The following is a 7,746-nucleotide window of genomic DNA, read 5'->3' as shown; positions in this document are numbered from 1 at the left end:
ACTTGACGGACCTTATACAATACTTCTTGAATGTTTTGTTGAAAAATATTGCTGCGGGACACAAGGTAAAAAATAACTAGCCATTGATAGGTTGCATTTCTGAAACTGCAGCTCGGCACCGTTGGTTGTGCTTGGCAGAAAAGGGCATAGCTGGAAAAGGCTAGTGAGTCTGGGGTATAGCTCAGTGGTAGAGCATTTGACTGCAGATACAGAGGTCCCTGGTTCAAATCCGAGTGCCCCCTTTTTTTTTCTAAATTAAAATACAAAATGCACGTTAACATTTTTTATTTCAGCTAGAAGCAAAAATTAGTGTTTCAAAGACAGCAACAAGCTACAGACAGGGTTTGAAGACGTGATCCTCAATTTACGGGACCAAACACCTTACCACTTGGCCACCGCACCCTTTACAACTGGAGAAATTAGAAACTTGGCCTCTCTTGAGAAGGCCGCCTGGGAAGGCAATCTGGCTGGCCAGTTTCATATAAAAAAGAGTTCCTGTTTGAGCTCAAACCACAAACCTTTCGGTTAACAGTGAACGCCAAGGATGGCAACATAGTCACGGAAAATATTTAAAAAGACAACAGTGGTCTCCAAATGTATTTAAAATACAAACATAAAATAGGTTGCCAGAAATATATTATCAATAGAAATTAGTAAATACTATTTTGCAAATAGTATTTTTTTTAAAAATACTTGACACCATCTACCGGCTGTAGCATACACCAATTTTTTATTTATTTTTTCATAAGAATTAACTGAAAGATTCAGTATTGCCTCAATTACCAAGCCTGTCAGTAACTGCAGTTTGCATAAATTAACTATTGCATGAATTAAATATTACCAGTATTGCGGAAAAAGTAAATCCGAACACACACACAAGTAGGGCTTGAAGTTTTCAGGTTTTATTTTTAATCAGGTGAAGTCCCTTTAAACAAATTGAGCTGATTCTGTTTCATATTTAAACTCAGAAAAAGCTGTTAATTACAAAACAATCTTTGTTTTTACCTTCATATCTTGCCTGAGCCTAATTCTGGTCCTCTTAATTTTATTTCAAACAGAGCTGACAAATTACGTAATTTGTTCATTCCCGATCCTACTTTTAACTCACATTTCATTTTTGCAGTCGCCTAATTTAACGCTGTGTTTTTGTTTGTTTATTTATTTATTTATTATTATTATTATTATTATTATTATTATTATTATTATTATTATTTTTATTTATTTATTTATTTATTTATTTATTTATTTATTTATTTCTTAGCAGCCGTCCTTATCCTGCGCGACTTACAGTCGTAAACAAAAATACATTTCAAGGATCACAGTACAAGTAATAATACGGTCGAGCAAGATGATTTCCATTACACGAGAGTAGATGTTAAAACTTCATGCTGATTTGAACTCGGCTCTCGCCAAGATAAGCACCAACTAAGACGTAGCTTTACAGTAAACTAATTTGATCCATATGTGTCTCCATCCATTTACGTTTCCTTCCATATGATGATGTAGATATCCTTCTGTCTGGTGTTAATGGCTGAAGTGTAATGCTGGCTCCAGGGATCAGCTTATTTTGCCTCCCTGGCGCATCAGCACACACAACGGCTGCGATGCTGGCTCCGGGGATCAACCAAAGTGCGGCCTCCCCAGCGCATCAGCATGACAACTGTCTGGATTGAGCTAAGTAGGGTACATCTCTGGGGTTTTCAAGTGGGCACCTTCCATCCTCAGTGTTTCGTCGACTAGCCCACGACACCTCAAGAGGGCTCGACGGTGATTCTGGCGTCCCAGCATCACCCCCCTCCGTCCCCCACTCAACTCAGCCCAGCTTACTTACCTGTCCCCAGCCAGAATCTTTCCGTCTCAACCACAGCCAGTTGCTGCTCCTCTCTGCTGCTTCAGATAAGTTCTTCACTGTGCGACGCAACTCTTGGCCACTGAATCCGACGTCTCTGAGAAACCGGGTTGTAGAGTGTGCCACAAATCCTCGACAACCCACTTCCACTGGGTAAACCCGAACTCTCCATCCTCGCTGTTCCGCTTCAGTGGCTAGTTGAGCATACCGCAGTTTCTTCCTCTCATACGCCTCATCTACAGCATCCTCCCATGGCACTGTTAACTCTACCAGGTGAACAAGGCGTGCTGATCCAGACCACAAGACAATATCTGGTCGAAGGTTAGTGGTGGCAATCTCAGGTGGAAAAATAAGCCGTTGACCAACATCTGCCAGCATATTCCAGTCTCTAGCAGCTTCCAGTTGTCCTGGGCGAGGATTGGTTTTAACACCTTTTCTTGGTGGTTGCTCTCCTGGGCGGAGGAATGTTGTCTTTTGTGTGTAATGTTTTGATGGAACAGGTGGCAACTTATTGGTCATGTTACGCTTGTCTTCCAATGCTAAGGCCAAACATCGCAGCACCTGGTCATGGCGCCAAGTAAACCGTCCTTGGCTAAGAGCCACCTTACATCCTGTCAAAATGTGCCTTAATGTTGCAGGTGATGAACACAAAGGACATGAGGGATCCTCTCCTACCCAGAGGTTTAGGTTCTGTGGTGATGGGAGAACATCATATGTTGACCTGATGAGGAAACTGATCCTGCTCTGTTCCATTGACCATAGGTCTTGCCAGCCAATCTTGCGTTGTTCCACACTCTCCCATCTCATCCATTCTCCCTGTTTGGCCTGGGAAATGGCCTTTATACACCTCATCCTCTCCTCCTGCTTTTGCACCTCGTTGACTACCAGCTTCCTCCTTTGAGCTGGGGCCGCCTTGTGCCATGTAGGAGGAGTTGAACTGAAACCAAGACCCCCTCTTCCATGCTGAACTTGCCCCATGATATCACCAATTCGAAGGGCAGCCTTTGCATCTTCCACAGCTTTCTTTGCCGCCCACTTTCTTCCAGTTTTCAACACAGGTGCTGCCTCCCTTACGCATTTATCGCGTGACTCTACTAATGTCATTTCCAGTCTGACCTTGGCGCACTTAAACTCCTCGGTTAGAGCAGAGACTGGTAGCTGCAGTATTCCTTTACCATAAAGTCCCACTCTGCTGAGGCAGCGTGGAACTCCCAACCATTTCCTGATGTATGAACTGATTAAAGCTTCCAGCTTCTCTACTGTTGTCAAAGAAACCTCGTACACAGTCAGTGGCCACAGCAACCTCGGCAGTAGACCAAACTGAAAGCACCAGAGTTTTAGTTTACCTGGTAGAGCGCAGCTGTCTATGCTCTTCAACCCTTCCACTGCTTGTTGTCTAACTTCTCCCACACGAACTGTGTCCTTTAGATCCCCGTCGTACCATCTCCCAAGACTCTTCACTGGCTTCTCAGACACTGTTGGTATTGCCTCACCATTAATGAAGAATGTTTTATCTACTACTTTGCCTTTAATTATAGAGATGCTCCTTGATTTAGTGGGCTTGAATTGCATTCGTGCCCATTCAATGTTATTGGTTAATTTGCCCAATAATCGATTAGTGCAGGCTACTGTTGTAGTCATGGTTGTCATGTCATCCATATATGCTTGAATTGGTGGTAGTCGCATTCCAGAAGCCAAGCGCTCTCCTCCTACTACCCATTTTGATGCCCTAATGATTACTTCCATTGCCATGGTAAAAGCCAGTGGAGAAATGGTGCATCCTGCCATTATTCCAACCTCTAGGCATTGCCATGTAGTGCTGAATTCTGAAGTTGAAAAACTGAATTGCAAATCTCCAAAATAGGCTTTCACTAAATTTGTTATTGTCATCGGTACACTGAAAAAATCAAATGCTGCCCAAAGTAGTTCATGTGGCACTGAACCATATGCATTAGCCAAATCCAGGAATGTCACATGGAGCTCCTTCCTCTCCTTTTTAGCTGATTGAATTTGTTGCCAGATCACATTGATGTGTTCTAAGCAACCTGGGAAACCTGGAATGCCCGCTTTTTGTATCGAAGTGTCAATGAAGCAGTTCTTTAATAGGTAAGCTGACAATCTCTGAGCAATAATGCTGAAGAAAATCTTGCCTTCTACGTTTAATAGGGAAATGGGACGAAACTGACTGATGCTTGTAGAATCTTTTTCTTTAGGTATAAAGACTCCACCTGCTCGGCGCCATGCTCTTGGTACAACCTGTTTTTCCCATGCCACTTTCATCAATTTCCACAGAATTCGTAGAACTCCTGAAGCACTCTTGTACACTCTGTACGGAACTCCATTAGGCCCTGGAGATGATGAAGCCCTTGCTTTTTTCACAGCTTGCTCTATTTCTTTCCACTTAGGTGCACAGTCCTCCATTTGGTATTCTGGTGGATTGATAGGTGGGATGTCTGACGGAATTGACATAGGCTCCTGCCTTTTTGAATCTGTATGTGTTTCCTCCAAATATCTCTCCAGCTCAACCTTAGATGCTTTTAGTGTGCCATTCTTCTCACTGGTGAATAACTTCTTTACAAATTTGAATGGGTCTTTATAAAAGTTAGCTCTTGCACGCTCCTTCTTTTTGTAGCGTTTCCGTAGGCGCTCAGCTCTGCGCAATGTTGCAAGCTTATCTTTTATGACCTTTTGTAAGAGATTGAGTCCCTCCTTCTGACTTTGTTCTGCTCTTCTCCATTGGTTCCTCAGCTGTCTCCTTTCTCTAACTAAGCGTTCAATCTCCTGCTGCCGTCTAGACTTTCCAGGAATAGTTTCTACTTTTTCCTTCCTTTTTTCAACTCCAAACCTCTCACTTCCATATGCGTAGATGATGTCCCCAAATTTATCCAGCTTCTTTTCAACTGTTCCACTTAATCTTTCCAATGCAACGCAGAGATCTGTGTTTACTGTGTCCCATGCAGTTTTCTCACAAGCTCTTGGCCATTTAACTCCAGGCTTGTGCCCGTTGAGGTTCTTTTCTCTCTTATGCTGGTTTGTCTGACCGGGTTCACAAGGATCATTAGGTTCATCACTAACTGTGTCCATGCAAGTCCTCCTCACATCTATGACAGGGGTGCTGATATCCTGCGAACTGTGGTTTGCTTCCTGTCGCTGGATTTCATTCGACTGACTTGACTGACTTCGTAAGAAGTACTGATCAATGCGAGGCCCTTGTCCCTTCTCCCTCAAGCATTTCATTCTCCCTTGATGAATCTTCAAACCCCTGACCGTTGTCGCCTTGCTCCAGCCGCAGACACAAACCTGGAGTTCCATGTCTTTGTTAACTGCAGATCTTGAACTAGTCTTTTGTGAAGTACTCTCCATACTCATATCCGTTTCCGTTCCTAAGTCGTTAACCGTGTTGTCCAACGTTGAGTCATCTTACGCCCCCGCTCTCGCAGACTCTAGGGGTATTTTTCTCTTTAATTTCTTAGAAGCCTTGGGCGGGTGTCTCCAGCATCCTGTAAACACAGAGCTGGATACTGCCGACAAGGGTAGCTAACCCTTACCAGCCCCAATGGGGTCTCTTTCCTCCTGTCAGCTGTCTCTCCAGGCTGTCACAAGGTCTTTCCCTTGTTGCCAGCTGCACTATTCACAGCAGTCACTGGACGTATCCAGATCTTCATGATTTCCATTACACGAGAGTAGATGTTAAAACTTCATGCTGATTTGAACTCGGCTCTCGCCAAGATAAGCACCAACCAATACAATGACTTTGGTTCTAGCAAGTACAAGTACGATTCAAGAAAAATACGATTTTCCCCACTAGTTTAACAGAGATGTCCTGAAAGATTTTTTGAAGCATAAAAATGAATACCTAGTGCGGAGTGTACAGTGATAGCAACTCCTTCGGGCGCCTGCTCTGAGTATTTCGCCAAACATACCACAAAGCATTTTGGGATATTGGAGGATACATAAAACATGTAGTTTGGTATTACAGCATCCACACTTCTGATAAACCGCACTACCTGATGCGATCTAATTAGAACCGGACTCGAGACTACCTCCTGAGGTGGTCTCGAGTACGGTATTAAATGCTGCGTAGTGTGGACGCAAACCGTATTTAGCACTTTTAAGCCGGCTTAAACGCAACTAATACGGTTTAAAGGCATAGTGTGGACAGGGCCTTTGTTTTACATTCAATGGAGTTCACATTAGAGTGAAGCTATGGTCGCATTGCTGAGTAAGGAGTAACCATAAAACAAGGCACATGCTAATAGTATGTAGTTTTTAAATCAATACAACTGTAGCAGCACCATAAGATAACAAATTGTTGTGCTGTGAGTTGAATCTTAATGGAAACATTTAATAAAAAATTACAATTAACCAATCTCGGACATAACATGTAAAAAGGAATATCAGAGTGTCCCCTTATATTTATAGAAATTGACTTGGAAAGCATCTTCACTGTTACCATGAAGAATACGTAACATGAAAATGATGACTGTCATAAGAATGCAAAGCATGGCGCTTCTTAAATTATCTGTCAAAGACGTCTGACAAGGCAAGCTGTGGCTTTCAATTTAATATATTAAAAAATAAAATAACAACCACTTTTCTAGGGTGAGCTCAACCAAACCAACCTTTGCTAAACCCTTCAAAGGACCGAGTGTTTTTCAGTGGGATGCTCCCCCCCATGACCAGACATTTTTTGGCTGTATTTGACTCTCTTCCAATAAAAACAAAATGCACTCCAAAATGTGTTACAGTGGCATCTTGGACTTGGTGTCCTTGTTTTCAGAACATTTTGGGGAACGTACTTCAGAAACCATAAAGCTTCTCTCTTTTTTTCAACACTAAATTTTGTATTTAGTTTAATTTCTTGAAATAAAAAACGTTAAGCATTTTCTGATTATTATCTATTTCGCTTAGTGTTTTCAAAGAGATACATGTATAACAACGTGTTATTCTAATACTTGACGGACCTTATACAATACTTCTTGAATGTTTTGTTGAAAAATATTGCTGCGGGACACAAGGTAAAAAATAACTAGCCATTGATAGGTTGCATTTCTGAAACTGCAGCTCGGCACCGTTGGTTGTGCTTGGCAGAAAAGGGCATAGCTGGAATAGGCTAGCGAGTCGGGGGTATAGCTCAGTGGTAGCGCATTTGACTGCAGATCAAGAGGTCCCCGGTTCAAATCCGAGTGCCCCCTTTTTTTTCTAAATTAAAATACAAAATGCACGTTAACATTTTTTATTTCAGCTAGAAGCAAAAATTAGTGTTTCAAAGACAGCAACAAGCTACAGACAGGGTCTGAAGACGTGATCCTCAATTTACGGGACCAAACACCTTACCACTTGGCCACCGCACCCTTTACAACTGGAGAAATTAGAAGCTTGGCCTCTCTTGAGAAGGCCGCCTGGGAAGGCAATCTGGCTGGCCAGTTTAATATAAAAAAGAGTTCCTGTTTGAGCTCAAACCACAAACCTTTCGGTTAACAGTGAACGCCAAAGATGGCAACATAGTCACGGAAAATATTTAAAAAGACAACAGTGGTCTCCAAATGTATTTAAAATACAAACATAAAATAGGTTGCCAGAAATATATTATCAATAGAAATTAGTAAATACTATTTTGCAAATAGTATTTTTTAAAAAAATACTTGACACCATCTACCGGCTGTAGCATACACCAATTTTTTATTTATTTTTTCATAAGAATTAACTGAAAGATTCAGTATTGCCTCAATTACCAAGCCTGTCAGTAACTGCAGTTTGCATAAATTAACTATTGCTTAAATTAAATATTACTAGTATTGCGGAAAAAGTAAATCCAAACACACACACAAGTAGGGCTTGAAGTTTTCAGGTTTTATTTTTAAACAGGTGAAGTCCCTTTAAACAAATTGAGCTGA

General features: G+C 41.8%; 1 non-coding gene across 1 annotated transcript; it reads left to right on the top strand.

Moving 5' to 3' along the window:
• Nucleotides 1–6,972: 6,972 nt before the first annotated feature.
• Nucleotides 6,973–7,044, top strand: trnac-gca (transfer RNA cysteine (anticodon GCA)). Its single transcript has one exon. It is a non-coding gene; the product is annotated as a tRNA-Cys (tRNA).
• Nucleotides 7,045–7,746: the final 702 nt, after the last annotated feature.

This window comes from Acipenser ruthenus, chromosome 23, assembly GCF_902713425.1.
Source record: "Acipenser ruthenus chromosome 23, fAciRut3.2 maternal haplotype, whole genome shotgun sequence".
Lineage (NCBI taxonomy): Eukaryota > Metazoa > Chordata > Actinopteri > Acipenseriformes > Acipenseridae > Acipenser > Acipenser ruthenus.
The sequence above is the reverse complement of the archived record's forward strand: the minus strand, read 5'-3'. Positions and strand labels throughout refer to the sequence as shown.